Below are 19,063 nucleotides of genomic sequence, written 5' to 3' on the forward strand. Positions count from 1 at the left end.
TTTGTGGGGCTGAGGAAACTGTCCCACATCTGGTGGCACTGTCCCAACTTGCTTCCATTGTGGACAGAGATACATTGTCTTGCTTTCCTTCTCATAGGAATTTTAATGCCCAACTCCCTGTCATATTCCCTTTTATCTCATTATATTTCTGATATTCCTAAGTATACCCACAAATTTATAACACATATTTTGAGTGCTACCAAATGCCATATAGCTTTATATTGAAGAAACTCAGATCCACCATTCTCTATCTTTATTATAAATACAATTTGGCACATCTATGATTGTGAATACATCACTAGAATTTTTCATAACACTGCAAATAAGTTCTCATATACTTGGATCCTTGGACTAACTGAAATCCCCCTATTTCAACCCTTTTATAACTGGTTTGATTCCCCCCCATAATTACTAAGATATTTTGACACCCTTACAAAATTCTCAATTCACAGGGTATAATCCTGTTATTTCTTACTTTGCACAAGTTCATATTATAGTGTCTATTTGTAAGAAATGATCCAAGTTAGAAACTTTTAAGCAGTTTAAGTTCAGTTCTGCTGGTTCATCTTCCCTTACTGATAATATACATTAGAAAGCACTTTCACGTGTCTCTGTGGTGCAATTGGTTAGCGCATTCGGCTATTAACTGAAAGGTTGGTGGTTCAAGCCCACCCAAGGACGTGTTTAGTACTTGTTATTCTGTGGCAGGCGGATTCTGTATTTGACAAAATTTACCAGGCATTTGTCTTCATTTTACCTCAATACACAAACTTACATGGAAATTAACAGCTATGACTTTACTAACTCTACATCCATGGCTTTCCAGCTAGTGTTAGATAATACTAGAAAGAACTTTACAAATTGAAAACAAGTGATCTGTCCTAAGAAGATATAGAGAATAAGCTAAAAATTCACAGTGACTTTTAGCCAGAAGAATAAGAAAAATGTATTAATATATACCAGACACTGGGATCCACTGGGTTAATTCTGAGAAGTTGATTCAATTATTTACAAAGGGGGTAAGTTAACCTTGCAACAGTATAGTAACACCAGTTACAGCAGTTGAAATTGGACCCCTAGCAACCCGATATCACTTTTTTATGCTGCATTATGGGGCTACAACAAATTGCTGCAAGTTTGGAGCTACCATAAGTGAAGCTTATAGTCAGTTACTCACAGGAAATGTGGTGTATCAGCTCTTTGAATCAACCCCAAATTGTTTGCATGTAATTTTCAAGATAACTATATGTAACTCAGCATTCCTCTGTGGCATCAGAAGAAATTAAAAACATTGAAGAACTTTGGTCAGGAATGTTATTCTTCACTTGATATATTGCAGCAAATTTTGGTTCCAAAATCTTATCTGGAGATTGCGGGCATCGATCCCGCCACCTCTCGCATACTAAGCGAGCGCTCTACCATTTGAGCTAATTCCCCTTTGATGTTAAAACCATTTACACCACTTACACCAAGAGGACTGGATTACATTTAGAGATAACATCTCAAAAACATCCATTAGCCTCAAGTTTAGTGAAATCCCATTATCGTTAGTATTTAGTACCTTGATGATTTCATAAAATGTTTCCTTCTTTATCACCATTGTGTTGGAGACTTTGTGGGGCTGAGGAAACTGTCCCACATCTGGTGGCACTGTCACAACTTACTTCCATTGTGAACAGAGATACATTGTCTTACTTTCCTTCTCATAGGAATTTGAATGCCCAACTCCCTGTCATATTCCCTTTAATCTCATTATATTTCTGATAATCCTAAGTATACCCACAAAATTATAACACATATTTTGAGTGCTACCAAATGCCATATAGCTTTTTATTGAAAAAACTCAGTTCCACCATTCTCTATCTTTATTATAAATACAATTTGGCACATCTATCATTGTGAATACATCTCCAGAATTTTTCATAACACTGCAAATAAGTTCTCATATACTTGGATCCTTGGACTAACTGAAATCCCCCTATTTCAACCCTTTTACAACTGGTTTGATTCACCCCCATCATGACTAAGATACTTTCACACCCTGACAAAATTCTCAATTCACAGGGTATAATCCTGTTATTTCTTACTTTGCACAAGTTCATATTATAGTGTCCATTTGTAAGAAATGATCCAAGTTAGAAACTTTTAAGTAGTTTAAGTTCAGTTCTGCTGGTTCATCTTCCCTTACTGATAATATCCATTAGAAAGCACTTTCACGTGTCTCTGTGGCGCAATTGCTTAACACGTTCAATTGTTAACCAAAAGTTTGGTGTTTCAAGCCAACCCAGGGATATGTTTAGTATTTGTTATTCTGTGGCAGAAGGATTCTATATTTGACAAAATTTACCAGCCATTTGTTTACATTTTACCTGAATACACAAACTTACATGGAAATTAACAGCTATGACTTTACTAACTCTACATCCATGGCTTTCCAGCTAGTGTTAGATAATACTAGAAAGAACTTTACAAATTGAAAACAAGTGATCAGTCCTAAGAAGATATAGAGAATAAGCTAAAAATTCACAGTGACTTTTAGCCAGAAGAATAAGAAAAATGTATTAATATATACCAGATACTGGGATCCACTGGGTTAATTCTGAGAAGTTGATTCAATTATTTACAAAGGGGGTAAGTTAACCTTGCAACAGTATAGTAACACCAGTTACAGCAGTTGAAATTGGACCCCTAGCAACCCGATATCACTTTATTATGCAGCATTATGGGGCTACAACAAATTGGTGCAAGTTTGGAGCTACCATAAGTGTGGCTTATAGTCAGTTACACACAGGAAATGTGGTGTATCAGCTCTTTGAATCAACCCCAAATTGTTTTCATGTAATTTTCAAGACAACTATATGTAACTCAGCATTCCTCTGGGGCATCAGAAGAAAATAAAAACAGTGAAGAATTTTAGTCAGGAATGTTATTCTTCACTTGATATATTGCAGCAAATTTTGGTTCCAAAATCTTATCTGGAGAATGCGGACTGGATTACATTTAGAAATAACATCTCAAAAAACTCCATTAGCCTCAAGTTTAGTGAAATCCCATTATCGTTGGTATTTAGTACCTTAATGAATTCATAAAATGTTTCCTTCTTTATCACCATTGTGTTGCAGACTTTGTGGGGCTGAGAAAACTGTCCCACATCTGGTGGCACTGTCCCAACTTACTTCCATTGTGGACAGAGATACATTGTCTTGCTTTCCTTCTCATAGGAATTTTAATGCCCAACTCCCTGTCATATTCCCTTTTATCTCATTATATTTCTGATATTCCTAAGTATACCCACAAATTATAACATATTTTGAGTGCTACCAAATGTCATATAGCTTTATATTGAAGAAACTCAGTTCCACCATTCTCTATCTTTATTATATATACAATTTGGCACATCTATCATTGTGAATACATCACCAGAATTTTTCATAACACTGCAAATAAGTTCTCATATATTTGGATCCTTGGACTAACTGAAATCCCCCTATTTCAACCCTTTTATAGCTGGTTTGATTCACCGCCATCATGACTAAGATATTTTGACACCCTGACAAAATTCTCAATTCACATGCTTTAATCCTGTTATTTCTTACTTTGCACAAGTTCATATTATAGTATCCATTTGTAAGAAATGATCCAAGTTAGAAACTTTTAAGTAGTTTAAGTTCAGTTATGCTGGTTCATCTTCCCTTACTAATAATATCCATTAAAAAGAACTTTCATGTGTCTCTGTGACACAGTTGGTTAGCGCATTCGGCTGTTAACTGAAAGGTTGGTGGTTCCATCCCACCCAGGGACGTGTTTAGTATTTGTTATTCTGTGGCAGGAGGATTCTGTTTTTGACAAAATTTACCAGGCATTTGTCTTCATTTTACCTCAATACACAAACTTACATGGAAATTAACAGCTATGACTTTACTAACTCTACATCCATGGCTTTCCAGCTAGTGTTAGCTAATACTAGAAAGAACTTTACAAATTGAAAACAAGTGATCAGTCCTAAGAAGATATAGAGAATAAGCTAAAAATTCACAGTGACTTTTAGCCAGAAGAATAAGAAAAATGTATTAATATATACCAGATACTGGGATCCACTTGGTTAATTCTGAGAAGTTGATTCAATTATTTACAAAGGGGGTAAGTTAACCTTGCAACAGTATAGTAACACCGGTTACAGCAGTTGAAATTGGACCCCTAGCAACCCGATATCACTTTTTTATGCTGCATTATGGGGCTACAACAAATTGCTGCAAGTTTGGAGCTACCATAAGTGTCGCTTATAGTCAGTTACTCACAGGAAATGTGATGTATCAGCTCTTTGAATCATCCCCAAATTTTTTGCATGTAATTTTCAAGTTAAGTATATGTAACTGCATTCCTCTGGGGCATCAGAAGAAAATAAAAACAGTGATGAATTTGGGTCAGGAATGTTATTCTTCACTTGATATATTGCAGCAAATTTTGGTTCCAAAATCTTATCTGGAGAATGCGGACTGGATTACATTTAGAAATAACATCTCAAAAACCTCCATTAGCCTCAAGTTTAGTGAAATCCCATTATTGTTGGTTTTTAGTACCTTAATGATTTCATAAAATGTTTCCTTCTTTATCACCATTGTGTTGGAGACTTTGTGGGGCTGAGGAAACTGTCCCACATCTGGTGGCACTGTCCCAACTTGCTTCCATTGTGGACAGAGATACATTGTCTTGCTTTCCTTCTCATAGGAATTTTAATGCCCAACTCCCTGTCATATTCCCTTTTATCTCATTATATTTCTGATATTCCTAAGTATACCCACAAATTTATAACACATATTTTGAGTGCTACCAAATGCCATATAGCTTTATATTGAAGAAACTCAGATCCACCATTCTCTATCTTTATTATAAATACAATTTGGCACATCTATGATTGTGAATACATCACTAGAATTTTTCATAACACTGCAAATAAGTTCTCATATACTTGGATCCTTGGACTAACTGAAATCCCCCTATTTCAACCCTTTTATAACTGGTTTGATTCCCCCCCATAATTACTAAGATATTTTGACACCCTTACAAAATTCTCAATTCACAGGGTATAATCCTGTTATTTCTTACTTTGCACAAGTTCATATTATAGTGTCTATTTGTAAGAAATGATCCAAGTTAGAAACTTTTAAGCAGTTTAAGTTCAGTTCTGCTGGTTCATCTTCCCTTACTGATAATATCCATTAGAAAGCACTTTCACGTGTCTCTGTGGTGCAATTGGTTAGCGCATTCGGCTATTAACTGAAAGGTTGGTGGTTCAAGCCCACCCAAGGACGTGTTTAGTACTTGTTATTCTGTGGCAGGCGGATTCTGTATTTGACAAAATTTACCAGGCATTTGTCTTCATTTTACCTCAATACACAAACTTACATGGAAATTAACAGCTATGACTTTACTAACTCTACATCCATGGCTTTCCAGCTAGTGTTAGATAATACTAGAAAGAACTTTACAAATTGAAAACAAGTGATCTGTCCTAAGAAGATATAGAGAATAAGCTAAAAATTCACAGTGACTTTTAGCCAGAAGAATAAGAAAAATGTATTAATATATACCAGATACTGGGATCCACTGGGTTAATTCTGAGAAGTTGATTCAATTATTTACAAAGGGGGTAAGTTAACCTTGCAACAGTATAGTAACACCAGTTACAGCAGTTGAAATTGGACCCCTAGTAACCCGATATCACTTTTTTATGCTGCATTATGGGGCTACAACAAATTGCTGCAAGTTTGGAGCTACCATAAGTGAAGCTTATAGTCAGTTACTCACAGGAAATGTGGTGTATCAGCTCTTTGAATCAACCCCAAATTGTTTGCATGTAATTTTCAAGATAACTATATGTAACTCAGCATTCCTCTGTGGCATCAGAAGAAATTAAAAACATTGAAGAACTTTGGTCAGGAATGTTATTCTTCACTTGATATATTGCAGCAAATTTTGGTTCCAAAATCTTATCTGGAGATTGCGGGCATCGATCCCGCCACCTCTCGCATACTAAGCGAGCGCTCTACCATTTGAGCTAATTCCCCTTTGATGTTAAAACCATTTACACCACTTACACCAAGAGGACTGGATTACATTTAGAGATAACATCTCAAAAACATCCATTAGCCTCAAGTTTAGTGAAATCCCATTATCGTTAGTATTTAGTACCTTGATGATTTCATAAAATGTTTCCTTCTTTATCACCATTGTGTTGGAGACTTTGTGGGGCTGAGGAAACTGTCCCACATCTGGTGGCACTGTCACAACTTACTTCCATTGTGAACAGAGATACATTGTCTTACTTTCCTTCTCATAGGAATTTGAATGCCCAACTCCCTGTCATATTCCCTTTAATCTCATTATATTTCTGATAATCCTAAGTATACCCACAAAATTATAACACATATTTTGAGTGCTACCAAATGCCATATAGCTTTTTATTGAAAAAACTCAGTTCCACCATTCTCTATCTTTATTATAAATACAATTTGGCACATCTATCATTGTGAATACATCTCCAGAATTTTTCATAACACTGCAAATAAGTTCTCATATACTTGGATCCTTGGACTAACTGAAATCCCCCTATTTCAACCCTTTTACAACTGGTTTGATTCACCCCCATCATGACTAAGATATTTTACACCCTGACAAAATTCTCAATTCACAGGGTATAATCCTGTTATTTCTTACTTTGCACAAGTTCATATTATAGTGTCCATTTGTAAGAAATGATCCAAGTTAGAAACTTTTAAGTAGTTTAAGTTCAGTTCTGCTGGTTCATCTTCCCTTACTGATAATATCCATTAGAAAGCACTTTCACGTGTCTCTGTGGCGCAATTGCTTAACACGTTCAATTGTTAACCAAAAGTTTGGTGGTTCAAGCCAACCCAGGGATATGTTTAGTATTTGTTATTCTGTGGCAGAAGGATTCTATATTTGACAAAATTTACCAGCCATTTGTTTACATTTTACCTGAATACACAAACTTACATGGAAATTAACAGCTATGACTTTACTAACTCTACATCCATGGCTTTCCAGCTAGTGTTAGATAATACTAGAAAGAACTTTACAAATTGAAAACAAGTGATCAGTCCTAAGAAGATATAGAGAATAAGCTAAAAATTCACAGTGACTTTTAGCCAGAAGAATAAGAAAAATGTATTAATATATACCAGATACTGGGATCCACTGGGTTAATTCTGAGAAGTTGATTCAATTATTTACAAAGGGGGTAAGTTAACCTTGCAACAGTATAGTAACACCAGTTACAGCAGTTGAAATTGGACCCCTAGCAACCCGATATCACTTTTTTATGCAGAATTATGGGGCTACAACAAATTGCTGCAAGTTTGGAGCTACCATAAGTGAAGCTTATAGTCAGTTACTCACAGGAAATGTGGTGTATCAGCTCTTTGAATCAACCCCAAATTGTTTGCATGTCAATTTCAAGACAACTATATGTAACTCAGCAATCCTCTGGGGCATCAGAAGAAAATAAAAACAGTTAAGAATTTTGGTCAGGAATGTTTATCTTCACTTGATATATTGAATCAAATTTTGGTTCCAAAATCTTATCTGGAGAATGCGGGCATCAATCCTGTTACCTCTCGCATGCTAAGTGAGCGCTCTACCATTTGAGCTAATTCCCCTTTGATGTTAAAACCATTTACACCACTCACACCAAAAGGACTGGATTACATTTAGAGATAACATCTCAAAAACATCCATTAGCCTCAAGTTTAGTGAAATCCCATTATCGTTGGTATTTAGTACCTTAATGATTTCATAAAATGTTTCCTTCTTTATCACCATTGTGTTGGAGACTTTGTGGGGCTGAGGAAACTGTCCCACATCTGGTGGCACTGTCCCAACTTACTTCCATTGAGGACAGAGATACATTGTCTTGCTTTCCTTCTCATAGGAATATTAATGCCAAGCTCCCTGTCATATTCCCTTTTATCTCATTATATTTCTGATATTCCTAAGTATACCCACAAATTTATAACACATATTTTGAGTGCTACCAAATGCCATATAGCTTTTTATTGAAAAAACTCAGTTCCACCATTCTCTATCTTTATTATAAATACAATTTGGCACATCTATCATTGTGATTACATCTCCAGAATTTTTCATAACACTGCAAATAAGTTCTCATATACTTGGATCCTTGGACTAACTGAAATCCCCCTATTTCAACCCTTTTATAACTGGTTTGATTCGCCCCCATCATGACTAAGATATTTTGACACCCTGACAAAATTCTCAATTCACAGGGTAATCCTGTTATTTCTTACTTTGCACAAGTTCATATTACAGTGTCCATTTGTATGAAATGATCCAAGTTAGAAACTTTTAAGTAGTTTAAGTTCAGTTCTGCTGGTTCATCTTCCCTTACTGATAATATCCATTAAAAAGCACTTTCACGTGTCTCTGTGACGCAGTTGCTTAGCACTTTCGGCTGTTAACTGAAAGATTGGTGGTTCCATCCCACCCAGGGACGTGTTTAGTATTTGTTATTCTGTGGCAGGAGGATTCTGTATTTGACAAAATTTACCAGGCATTTGTCTTCATTTTACCTCAATACACAAACTTACATGGAAATTAACAGCTTTTACTTTACTAACTCTACATCCATGGCTTTCCAGCTAGTGTTAGATAATACTAGAAAGAAGTTTACAAATTGAAAACAAGTGATCAGTCCTAAGAAGATATAGAGAATAAGCTAAAAATTCACTGTGACTTTTAGCAGGAAGAATAAGAAAAATGTATTAATATATACCAGATACTGGGATCCACTGGGTTAATTCTGAGAAGTTGATTCAATTATTTACAAAGGGGGTAAGTTAACCTTGCAACAGTATAGTAACACCAGTTACAGCAGATGAAATTGGACCCCTAGCTACCCAATATCACTTTTTTATGCAGCATAATGGGGCTACAACAAATTGCTGCAAGTTTGGAGCTACCATAAGTGTGGCTTATAGTCAGTTACTCACAGGAAATGTGATGTATCAGCTCTTTGAATCATCCCCAAATTGTTTGCATGTAATTTTCAAGATAACTATATGTAACTCTGCATTCCTCTGGGGCATCAGAAGAAAATAAAAACAGTGAAGAATTTGGGTCAGGAATGTTATTCTTCACTTGATATATTGCAGCAAATTTTGGTTCCAAAATCTTATCTGGAGAATGTGGACTGGATTACATTTAGAAATAACATCTCAAAAACATCCATTAGCCTCAAGTTTAGTGAAATCCCATTATCGTTGGTATTTAGTACCTTAATGATTTCATAAAATGTTTCCTTCTTTATCACCATTGTGTTGGAGACTTTGTGGGGCTGAGGAAACTGTCCCACATCTGGTGGCACTGTCCCAACTTACTTCCATTGTGGACAGAGATACATTGTCTTGCTTTCCTTCTCATAGGAATTTTAATGCCCAACTCCCTGTCATATTCCCTTTTATCTCATTATATTTCTGATATTCCTAAGTATACCCACAAATTTATAACACATATTTTGAGTGCTACCAAATGCCATATAGCTTTATATTGAAGAAACTCAGTTCCACCATTCTCTATCTTTATTATAAATACAATTTGGCACATCTATGATTGTGAATACATCACCAGAATTTTTTATAACACTGCAAATAAGTTCTCATATACTTGGATCCTTGGACTAACTGAAATCACCCTATTTCAACCCTTTTATAACTGGTTTGATTCCCCCCCATCATGACTAAGATATTTTGACACCCTTACAAAATTCTCAATTCAATGGGTATAATCCTGTTATTTCTTACTTTGCACAAGTTCATATTATAGTGTCCATTTGTAAGAAATGATCCAAGTTAGAAACTTTTAAGCAGTTTAAGTTCAGTTCTGCTGGTTCATCTTTTCTTACTGATAATATCCATTAGAAAACACTTCCACGTGTCTCTGTGGCGCAATTGGTTAGCGCATTTGGCTATTAACTGAAAGATTGGTGGTTCAAGCCCACCCAAGGACGTGTTTAGTATTTGTTATTCTGTGGCAGGCGGATTCTGTATTTGACAAAATTTACCAGGCATTTGTCTTCATTTTACCTCAATACACAAACTTACATGGAAATTAACAGCTATGTCTTTACTAACTCTACATCCATGGCTTTCCAGCTAGTGTTAGATAATACTATAAAGAACTTTACAAATTGAAAACAAGTGATCTGTCCTAAGAAGATATAGAGAATAAGCTAAAAATTCACAGTGACTTTTAGCCAGAAGAATAAGAAAAATGTATTAATATATACCAGATACTGGGATCCACTGGGTTAATTCTGAGAAGTTGATTCAATTATTTACAAAGGGGGTAAGTTAACCTTGCAACAGTATAGTAACACCAGTTACAGCAGATGAAATTGGACCCCTAGCAACCCGATATCACTTTTTTTTGCTGCATTATGGGGCTACAACAAATTGCTGCAAGTTTGGAGCTACCATAAGTGAAGCTTATAGTCAGTTACTCACAGGAAATGTGGTGTATCAGCTCTTTGAATCAACCCCAAATTGTTTGCATGTAATTTTCAAGATAACTATATGTAACTCAGCATTCCTCTGGGGCATCAGAAGAAATTAAAAACATTGAAGAATTTTGGTCAGGAATGTTATTCTTCACTAGATATATTGCAGCAAATTTTGGTTCCAAAATCTTATCTGGAGAAAGCGGGCATCGATACCGCTACCTCTCGCATACTAAGCGAGCGCTCTACCATTTGAGATAATTCCCCTTTAATGTTAAAACCATTTACACCACTTACACCAAGAGGACTGGATTACATTTAGAGATAACATCTCAAAAACATCCATTAGCCTCAAGTTTAGTGAAATCCCATTATCGTTAGTATTTAGTACCTTGATGATTTCATAAAATGTTTCCTTCTTTATCACCTTTGTGTTGGAGACTTTGTGGGGCTGAGGAAACTGTCCCACATCTGGTGGCACTGTCACAACTTACTTCCATTGTGAACAGAGATACATTGTCTTACTTTCCTTCTCATAGGAATTTGAATGCCCAACTCCCTGTCATATTCCCTTTTATCTCATTATATTTCTGACATTCCTAAGTATACCCACAAATTTATAATGCATATTTTGAGTGCTACCAAATGCCATATAGCTTTATATTGAAAAAACTCAGTTCCACAATTCTCTATCTTTTTTATAAATACAATTTGGCACATCTATCATTGTGAATACATCACTAGAATTTTTCATAACACTACAAATAATTTCTCATATTCTTGGATCCTTGGACTAACTGATATCCCCCTATTTCAACCCTTTTATAACTGAATTGATTCGCCCCCATCATGACTAAGATATTTTGACACCCTGACAAAATTCTCAATTCACAGGGTATAATCCTGTTATTTCTTACTTTGCACAAGTTCATATTATAGTGTCCATTTGTAAGAAATGATCCAAGTTAGAAACTTTTAAGTAGTTTAAGTTCAGTTCTGCTGGTTCATCTTCCCTTACTGATAATATCCATTAAAAAACACATTCAAGTGTCTCTGTGATGCAGTTGGTTTGTGCATTTGGCTTTTAACTGAAAGGTTGGTGGTTCCATCCCACCCAGGGACGTGTTTAGTATTTGTTATTCTGTGGCAGGAGGATTCTGTATTTGACAAAATGTACCAGGCATTTGTCTTCATTTTACCTCAATACACAAACTTACATGGAAATTAACAGCTATGACTTTACTATCTCTACATCCATGGCTTTCCAGCTAGTGTTAGATAATACTATAAAGAACTTTACAAATTGAAAACAAGTGATCTGTCCTAAGAAGATATAGAGAATAAGCTAAAAATTCACAGTGACTTATAGCCAGAAGAATAACAAAAATGTATTAATATATACCAGATACTGTGATCCACTGGGTTAATTCTGAGAAGTTGATTCAATTATTTACAAAAGGGGTAAGTTAACGCTGCAACAGTATAGCAACACCAGTTACAGCAGTTGAAATTAGACCCCTAGCAACCCGATATCACTTTTTTATGCAGCATTATGGGGCCACAACAAATTGCTGTAAGTTTGGAGCTACCATAAGTGTGGCTTATAGCCAGTTACTCACAGGAAATGTGGTGTATCAGCTCTTTGAATCAACCCCAAATTGTTTGCATGTAATTTTCAAGACAACTATATGTAACTCAGCATTCCTCTGGGGCATCAGAAGAAAATAAAAACAGTGAAGAATTTTGGTCAGGAATGTTATTCTTCACTTGATATATTGCAGCAAATTTTGGTTCCAAAATCTTATCTGGAGAATGCGGGCATCGATGCCGCTACCTCTCGCATGCTAAGCAAGCATTCTACCATTTGAGCTAATTCCCCTTTGATGTTATAGCGATTTCCAGCACTTACACCAGGAGGACTGGATTACATTTAGAGATAACATCTCAAAAACATCCATTAGCCTCAAGTTTAGTGAAATCCCATTATCGTTGGTATTTAGTACCTTAATGATTTCATAAAATGTTTCCTTCTTTATCACCATTGTGTTGGAGACTTTGTGGGGCTTAGGAAACTGTCCCACATCTGGTGGCACTGTCCCAACTTACTTCCATTGTGGACAGACATACATTGTCTTGCTTTCCTTCTCATAGGAATTGTAATGCCCAACTCCCTGTCATATTCCCTTTTATCTCATTATATTTCTGATATTCCTAAGTATACCCACAAATTTATAACACATATTTTGAGTGCTACCAAATGCCATATAGCTTTATATTGAAAAAACTCAGTTCCACCATTCTCTATCTTTATTATAAATACAATTTGGCACATTTATCATTGTGAATACATCACCAGACTTTTTCATAACACTGCAAATAAGTTCTCATATACTTGGATCCTTGGACTAACTGAAATCCCCCTATTTCAACCATTTTATAACTGGATTTATTCGCCCCCATCATGACTAAGATATTTTCACACACTGACAAAATTCTCAATTCACAGGGTATAATCCTGTTATTTCTTACTTTGCACAAGTTCATATTATAGTGTCCATTTGTAAGAAATGATCCAAGTTAGAAACTTTTAAGTAGTTTAAGTTCAGTTCTGCTGGTTCATCTTCCCTTACTGATAATATCCATTAAAAAACACATTCAAGTGTCTCTGTGATGCAGTTGGTTTGTGCATTCGGCTTTTAACTGAAAGGTTGGTGGTTCCATCCCACCCAGGGACGTGTTTAGTATTTGTTATTCTGTGGCAGGAGGATTCTGTATTTGACAAAATGTACCAGGCATTTGTCTTCATTTTACCTCAAAACACAAACTTACATGGAAATTAACAGCTATGACTTTACTAACTCTACATCCATGGCTTTCCAGCTAGTGTTAGATAATACTAGAAAGAACTTTACAAATTGAAAACTAGTAATCAGTCCTAAGAAGATATAGAGAATAAGCGAAAAATTCACAGTGACTTTTAGCCAGAAGAAAAAGAAAAATGTATTAATATATACCAGATACTGGGATCCACTGGGTTAATTCTGAGAAGTTGATTCAATTATTTACAAAGAGGGTAAGTTAACCTTGCAACAGTATAGTAACACCAGTTACAGTAGTTGAAATTGGACCCCTAGCAACCCGATATCACTTTTTTATGCGGCATTATGCGGCTACAACAAATTGCAGCAAGTTTGGAGCTACCATAAGTGAAGCTTATAGTCAGTTACTCACAGGAAATGTGGTGAATCAGCTCTTTGAATCAACCCCAAATTGTTTGCATGTTATTTTCAAGACAACTATATGTAACTCAGCATTTCTCTGGGGCATCAGAAGAAAATAAAAACAATGAAGAATTTTGGTCAGGAGTGTTCTTCTTCACTTGATACATTGAAGCAAATTTTGGTTCCAAAATCTTATCTGGAGAATGCAGGCATCAATCCCCTTACCTCTCGCATGCTAATCCAGCGATCTACCATTTGAGCTAATTCCCCTTTGATGTTAAAACCATTTACACCACTCACACCAAGAGGACTGGATTACATTTAGCGATAACATCTCAAAAACATCCATTAGCCTCAAGTATAGTGAAATCCCATTATCGTTGGTATTTAGTACCTTAATGATTTCATAAAATGTTTCCTTCTTTATCACCATTGTGTTGGAGACTTTGTGGGACTGAGGAAACTGTCCCACATCTGGTGGCACTGTCCCAACTTACTTCCATTGAGGACAGAGATACATTGTCTTGCTTTCCTTCTCATAGGAATTTTAATGTCCAACTCCCTGTCATATTCCCTTTTATCTCATTATATTTCTGATATTCCTAAGTATACCCACAAATTTATAACACATATTTTGAGTGCTACCAAATGCCATATAGCTTTATATTGAAAAAACTCAGTTCCACCATTCTCTATTTTTATTATAAATACAATTTGGCACATCTATCATTGTGAATACATCACCAGAATTTTTCATATCACTGCAAATAAGTTCTCATATACTTGGATCCTTGGACTAACTGAAATCCCCCTATTTCAACCCTTTTATAACTGGTTTGATTCCCCCCCATAATTACTAAGATATTTTGACACCCTGACAAAATTCTCAATTCACAGGGTATAATCCTGTTATTTCTTACTTTGCACAAGTTCATATTATAGTGTCCATTTGTAAGAAATGATCCAAGTTAGAAACTTTTAAGCAGTTTAAGTTCAGTTCTGCTGGTTCATCTTCCCTTACTGTTAATATCCATTAGAAAGCAATTTCACGTGTCTCTGTGGTGCAATTGGATAGCGCGTTCGGCTATTAACAAAAAGGTTGGTGGTTCAAGCCCACCCAGAGACATGTTTAGTATTTGTTATTCTGTGACAGGAGGATTCTGTATTTGACAAAATTTACCAGGCCTTTGTCTTCATTTTACCTCAATACACAAACTTACATGGAAATTAACAGCTATGACTTTACTAACTCTACATCCATGGCTTTCCAGCTAGTGTTAGATAATACTAGAAAGAACTTTACAAATTGAAAACAAGTGATCAGTCCTAAGAAGATATAGAGAATAAGCTAAAAATTCACAGTGACTTTTAGCCAGAAGAATAAGAAAAATGTATTAATATATACCAGATACTGGGATCCACTGGGTTAATTCTGAGAAGTTGATTCAATTATTTACAAAGGGGGTAAGTTAACCTTGCAACAGTATAGTAACACCAGTTACAGCAGTTGAAATTGGACCCCTAGCAACCCGATATCACTTTTTTATGCAGCATTATGGGGCTACAACAAATTGCTGAAAGTTTGGAGCTACCATAAGTGAAGCTTATAGTCAGTTACTCACAGGAAATGTGGTGTATCAGCTCTTTGAATCAACCCCAAATTGTTTGCATGTCAATTTCAAGACAACTATATGTAACTCAGCAATCCTCTGGGGCATCAGAAGAAAATAAAAACAGTGAAGAATTTTGGTCAGGAATGTTTATCTTCACTTGATATATTGAATAAAATTTTGGTTCCAAAATCTTATCGGGAGAATGCGGGCATCAATCCTGTTACCTCTCGCATGCTAAGTGAGCGCTCTACCATTTGAGCTAATTCCCCTTTGATGTTAAAACCATTTACACCACTCACACCAAAAGGACTGGATTACATTTAGAGATAACATCTCAAATACATCCATTAGCCTCAAGTTTAGTGAAATCCCATTATCGTTGGTATTTAGTACCTTAATGATTTCATAAAATGTTTCCTTCTTTATCACCATTGTGTTGGAGACTTTGAGGGGCTGAGGAAACTGTCCCACATCTGGTGGCACTGTCCCAACTTACTTCCATTGAGGACAGAGATACATTGTCTTGCTTTCCTTCTCATAGGGATATTAATGCCAAGCTCCCTGTCATATTCCCTTTTATCTCATTATATTTCTGATATTCCTAAGTATACCCACAAATTTATAACACATATTTTGAGTGCTACCAAATGCCATATAGCTTTTTATTGAAAAAACTCAGTTCCACCATTCTCTATCTTTATTATAAATAGAATTTGGCACATCTATCATTGTGAATACATCTCCAGAATTTTTCATAACATTGCAAATAAGTTCTCATATACTTGGATCCTTGGACTAACTGAAATCCCCCTATTTCAACCCTTTTATAACTGGTTTGATTTCGCCCCCATCATGACTAAGATATTTTGACACCCTGACAAAATTCTCAATTCACAGGGTAATCCTGTTATTTCTTACTTTGCACAAGTTCATATTATAGTGTCCATTTGTATGAAATGATCCAAGTTAGAAACTTTTAAGTAGTTTAAGTTCAGTTCTGCTGGTTCACCTTCCCTTACTGATAATATCCATTAAAAAGCACTTTCACGTGTCTCTGTGACGCAGTTGCTTAGCACTTTCGGCTGTTAACTGAAAGATTGGTGGTTCCATCCCACCCAGGGACGTGTTTAGTATTTGTTATTCTGTGGCAGGAGGATTCTGTATTTGACAAAATTTACCAGGCATTTGTCTTCATTTTACTACAATACACAAACTTACATGGAAATTAACAGCTATGACTTTACTAACTCTACATCCATGGCTTTCCAGCTAGTGTTAGATAATACTAGAAAGAACTTTACAAATTGAAAACAAGTGATCAGTCCTAAGAAGATATAGAGAATAAGCTAAAAATTCACTGTGACTTTTAGCAAGAAGAATAAGAAAAATGTATTAATATATACCAGATACTGGGATCCACTGGGTTAATTCTGAGAAGTTGATTCAATTAATTACAAAGGGGGTAAGTTAACCTTGCAACAGTATAGTAACACCAGTTACAGCAGATGAAATTGGACCCCTAGCAACCCAATATCACTTTTTTATGCAGCATAATGGGGCTACAACAAATTGCTGCAAGTTTGGAGCTACCATAAGTGTGGCTTATAGTCAGTTACTCACAGGAAATGTGATGTATCAGCTCTTAGAATCATCCCCAAATTGTTTGCATGTAATTTTTAAGATAACTATATGTTACTCAGCATTCCTCTGGGGCATCAGAAGAAAATAAAAACAGTGAAGAATTTGGTTCAGGAATGTTATTCTTCACTTGATATATTGCAGCAAATTTTGGTTCCAAAATCTTATCTGGAGAATGCGGGCATCGATCCCGTTACCTCTCGCATGCTAAGCGAGTGCTCCACCAATTGAGCTAATTCCCCTTTGATGTTAAAACCATTTACACCACTCACACCAAGAGGACTGGATTACATTTAGCGATAACAACTCAAAAACATCCATTAGCATCAAGTTTAGTGAAATCCCATTATCGTTGGTATTTAGTACCTTAATGATTTCATAAAATGTTTCCTTCTTTATCACCATTGTGTTGGACACTTTGTGGGGTTGAGGAAACTGTCCCACATCTGGTGGCACTGTCCCAACTTACTTCCATTGTGGACAGAGATACATTGTCTTGCTTTCCTTCTCATATGAATTTTAATGCCCAACTCCCTGTCATATTCCCTTTTATCTCATTATATTACTGATATTCCTAAGTATACCCACAAATTTATAAGACATTTTGAGTGCTACCAAATGCCATATAGCTTTTTATTGAAAAAACTCAGTTCCACCATTCTCTATCTTTATTGTAAATACAATTTGGCACATCTATCATTGTGAATACATCACCAGAATTTTTCATAACACTGCAAATAAGTTGTCATATACTTGGATCCTTGGACTAACTGAAATCCCCCTATTTCAACCCTTTTATAACTGGTTTGATTCGCCCCCATCATGACTAAGATATTTTGACACCCTGACAAAATTCTCAATTCACAGGGTATAATCCTGTTATTTCTTACTTTGCACAAGTTCATATTATAGTGTCCATTTGTAAGAAATGATCCAAGAAAGAAACTTTTAAGTAGTTTAAGTTCAGTTCTGCTGGTTCATCTTCCCTTACTGATAATATCCATTGGAAAGCACTTTCATGTGTCTCTGTGGGGCAATTGGTTAGCGTGTTTTCGGCTGTTAACTGAAATGTTGGTGGTTCAAGCCCACCCAGGGATGTTTTTGGTGTTTATTGTTCTGTGGCAGGAGGATTCGGTATTTGACAAAATTTAACAGGCATTTGTCTTCATTTTACCTCAATACACAAACTTACATGAAAATTAACAGCTATGACTTTACTAACTCTACATCCATGGCTTTCCAGCTAGTGTTAGATAATACTAGAAAGAACTTTACAAATTGAAAACAAGTGATCAGTCCTAAGAAGATATAGAGAATAAGCTAAAAATTCACAGTGACTTATAGCCAGAAGAATAACAAAAATGTATTAATATATACCAGATACTGTGATCCACTGGGTTAATTCTGAGAAGTTGATTCAATTATTTACAAAAGGGGTAAGTTAACGCTGCAACAGTATAGCAACACCAGTTACAGCAGTTGAAATTAGACCCCTAGCAACCCGATATCACTTTTTTATGCAGCATTATGGGGCCACAACAAATTGCTGTAAGTTTGGAGCTACCATAAGTGTGGCTTATAGCCAGTTACTCACAGGAAATGTGGTGTATCAGCTCTTTGAATCAACCCCAAATTGTTTGCATGTAATTTTCAAGACAACTATATGTAACTCAGCATTCCTCTGGGGCATCAGAAGAAAATAAAAACAGTGAAGAATTTTGGTCAGGAATGTTATTCTTCACTTGATATATTGCAGCAAATTTTGGTTCCAAAATCTTATCTGGAGAATGCGGGCATCGATGCCGCTACCTCTCGCATGCTAAGCAAGCATTCTACCATTTGAGCTAATTCCCCTTTGATGTTATAGCGATTTCCACCACTTACACCAGGAGGACTGGATTACATTTAGAGATAACATCTCAAAAACATCCATTAGCCTCAAGTTTAGTGAAATCCCATTATCGTTGGTATTTAGTACCTTAATGATTTCATAAAATGTTTCCTTCTTTATCACCATTGTGTTGGAGACTTTGTGGGGCTTAGGAAACTGTCCCACA

At 35.8% G+C, this 19,063-nt stretch overlaps 4 non-coding genes across 4 annotated transcripts; all 4 read left to right on the forward strand.

The window, feature by feature from the left end:
• The first annotated feature begins 607 nt into the window (after nucleotides 1–607).
• Nucleotides 608–681, forward strand: TRNAN-AUU (transfer RNA asparagine (anticodon AUU)). Its single transcript has one exon. It is a non-coding gene; the product is annotated as a tRNA-Asn (tRNA).
• Nucleotides 682–5,238: 4,557 nt separating this feature from the next.
• TRNAN-AUU (transfer RNA asparagine (anticodon AUU)) lies at nucleotides 5,239–5,312 on the forward strand. Its single transcript has one exon. It is a non-coding gene; the product is annotated as a tRNA-Asn (tRNA).
• Nucleotides 5,313–9,971: 4,659 nt separating this feature from the next.
• On the forward strand, nucleotides 9,972–10,045 carry TRNAN-AUU (transfer RNA asparagine (anticodon AUU)). The gene has a single exon. It is a non-coding gene; the product is annotated as a tRNA-Asn (tRNA).
• A 4,762-nt stretch (nucleotides 10,046–14,807) lies between these two features.
• Nucleotides 14,808–14,881, forward strand: TRNAN-AUU (transfer RNA asparagine (anticodon AUU)). Its single transcript has one exon. It is a non-coding gene; the product is annotated as a tRNA-Asn (tRNA).
• Nucleotides 14,882–19,063: the final 4,182 nt, after the last annotated feature.

This window comes from Taudactylus pleione, unplaced genomic scaffold (genome assembly GCF_031769625.1).
Source record: "Taudactylus pleione unplaced genomic scaffold, aTauple2 ptg000174l, whole genome shotgun sequence".
Classification (NCBI taxonomy): Eukaryota; Metazoa; Chordata; class Amphibia; order Anura; family Myobatrachidae; genus Taudactylus; species Taudactylus pleione.